The 2,960-nt window shown below is 36.4% G+C and overlaps 1 protein-coding gene across 2 annotated transcripts in view; it reads left to right on the top strand.

Annotated features, from left to right (window-relative positions):
* The first annotated feature begins 1,013 nt into the window (after positions 1-1,013).
* Positions 1,014-2,960, top strand: part of CCHR2.PART1H1orf159 (chromosome chr2.part1 C1orf159 homolog) — a 603,467-nt gene continuing 601,520 nt past the window's right edge. For both annotated transcript variants that reach the window (XM_044063076.1, XM_044063078.1), the window contains exon 1: positions 1,014-1,367. The gene's annotated coding sequence lies outside the window, so the exon portion shown is untranslated. The remainder of the gene's footprint in view (positions 1,368-2,960) is intronic.

A 2,960-nucleotide genomic window follows, 5' to 3' on the forward strand; every position in this document is an offset into this window, starting at 1 on the left:
TCCCAGTTATATGAGCTTTAGAATACCTCTCTAAATAACCATATCTGCATCTTCCATTCGTACTGTTTATAAGAGTGACTGCTATCCCTTTAACCCACTGCTTTGGTAGTTTTAAAAGGAAAGATGAATTAAAGGGACACCAGCATAACTGCAAATGAAAGTAATGGAAAATGCAGTTTGCAGATATGCCAGCAATGAGGCTCAAGACAAACTTCTTAATTTACACAATCCGTTTAAAGGAATTAAGCAGTGACTATGGTACATGATGATGCTACCCATGTAAAAACAGGCAAGTAGTAAGACAATTAAGCGTACAAGAGCCAATATATTCGCACCCAATCCAATCAGCAAAATTAATGCACTGCAACACACATAAAGACCATTAAGAAAAATATAAATTAAATAAGTACAAGAAAAACAGCGAAGCCCAGTGGCACATAAAGGAATAAAAAAATAAACTGTGGCAAAATAAGACAAAGACGCATCAGCAGAAAGTAATGTAAGGCTCTGGTAAACTGTTTGCCGTCAAACTTTAAAAACTGATTCCTATTGTAATACATGACAGTACAATTATTGCAAAGATTGGAACATGTATACAGCAACGTTCAAACTACTGCCCACCTAGTGAAAGACACGTGCATCAACAACATAGCCTCATGTTTTGCATATTACAGAACTCTTGGCATATTTATCATCCACAAAGCCAGCTGTGTACAGTGGTAACCATGTACTAGTACTCGGACAAAAACTTTTTATGATCTAAAAACTATTGGCACTTTTTACCGCAAGAATGATTGCCTTCAAAGTCCTTTCTGTTACCAGTGCTTGCCTCCCAATTTGCCTACACTTAACTCACCTGAAAGCAATGTTATCCAATACCAAGGGCGTCAAAATCTCCTAGCAACAGGTGAGCCTTCCCGAGCAGCTGACAAAGCCTATGTTGCGCGATGGATTTTGGGAATTGTGGTTTTATAAGCTCAGCGTGAGTGGCGCACTGTTTGAATGAGACTTCATTTTCCAGAGAGCTGTTGAGAGCATAACGTAATGCGCGCGTCTAGTTGTGGGAAGTACCTATTGTTAACTGTTACATCTACCTGTACCTACAGGTTGAGGCAGGTAGTGGTTTATGAGAAGATGGTGCTGGGTGTTAAATCGGTTTTTGTACTTTAGGCGATTTCGGATATACCTGGAACTTGTAGTTTTTATGTTTCTTTCCTCACGAAAAGCAGGAAATGTTTTACACTTTGGCTAACAAGGGAAGTGTTGGGTCTCATAAGACGTGCGATTACAGAACAGAGATTTGCTGAGAACGAATTGTTCATGTGCATATGTATTTTTTGTTTTTCTTTTTTTAACGTCAATAAGAGGTAAGTTGAGTGTAAAGTTTGTTTTTTTTATGCCGGGAAGTAAACTAGTTGAATAGGTTATAAATGAAATTCTGGCGCTGACAGATGCGAACGCCCATCCAAAGAGGCAGCATCCTGTGTTTTGCTTAAAAGTAGAACCGTGTTCCTGTTTTGAAATCAACCGTATTTCTGCTTACAAGTATTGTATGTTGTCATCTTAGATGTCATGCTTTCTTTTTGTAATTCTTGCAGCAAGTAAGAGACGTGCCTTTCATTACTGTGTTGCAGGGGGTAGAGCCAGAAATATATATTTTGTACGCAGTCTTTTTACTGCCTTCCCCAACCTACCTGGCATTTCAAACAAATGGACAGATCTTTCAAAATGTTGCCCCTTTGAAGTTAATAAATGTAGACATAATTTTCAGAAATTCCGCTAAAACTGTTAAAGATAATATTTGTAAGCAAGATATGTACTTGGTGTTACAAGGCATTAATTTAGCTAGTTGTAAAATAGCCTAAAAAGTTACAATGTTTTGAATGATGCATAGAAAACATGTACGAAGTGTTTGCTAGGCTATACTCTTCCTTGCTGTGTTGCATTTGTTAACTTTGCCTACTTTACATTCGTATAAAAGGCACTTTGGGATGAAGAGGAGTTGCCAGAGTATGATATTACAGATTTTATTCGAATGTTTGAAATATAAAATTTAGAGTTTATTGTAACCATATAAACTATTGATCTAAATTTATTAAGGATTTTTCTGTATGATCCAGAACTGTTTCTTTCACATTTAAAATTCCAGCGCATTTGTTGGTTAGTTAAAAAAATAATAAAGTAAAAAACATTTCAGAGTGGCTACCTTTCGCTGTCCTTTTTATTTTGTAAAAAAATATTTCCACCATAATACCTGTTGACAAATATGTGTTTATGCAGAGGTCCTTGCAAAATAAACACAATGTGACCTTTGAGTTACTCTTACAATTAAAATTACTTTGTAAAATTGTCTACTATAAACGTCCTACATCTAAGGTGCTAAATGGTATATACACATTCCTGTCCTTCCCTGATGTTCCTTTCTTGTAAGTAACATATTTTTTACTGAAGCTGTCTAAAATTTAGTATTGCTTAATAGCAAGTTCGCTAGACAACTTTGAAGCTCGCTCATCTTTCTAGTTGTCCACATTGTAAAGACATGTAACTTTATTAAAATGTGCTTCTCACTAAGCAGATTAAAGTTCCATTCAATTGTAAATAATTTTCGGCCCCAGTTAATAGCAGGCAAGTATTGTCTGATTTGTTATATACAAGTGATCACTGGGCCATTTTTTCCAGTCTTTCTTACAAAAAATGGTCTGGGTTTCTTCCTTACGTGGGTTTGAGCCCCTCTACCAAGGAAGTGAATCATTATCCATGTCCACGAGGAAAGGGGACCAGGTTATTCTCGGGCAAGAAAGTCCTCTGTGTGAATCTCAGTAAATCTAGCAGCCAGTAAACTGAAAAATGTCATGTGAATTTTGCAAATTTAAAGACTTCTGATGTAATACAGTAAACTTATACTCTGAATCTAAAAAGCAAATGGGTCTCTGAGCAGTCCTATAAACTCTGATTCAGTA

Source organism: Protopterus annectens, chromosome 2.part1, assembly GCF_019279795.1.
Source record: "Protopterus annectens isolate FY-2018-M chromosome 2.part1, PAN1.0, whole genome shotgun sequence".
Classification (NCBI taxonomy): domain Eukaryota; kingdom Metazoa; phylum Chordata; order Ceratodontiformes; family Protopteridae; genus Protopterus; species Protopterus annectens.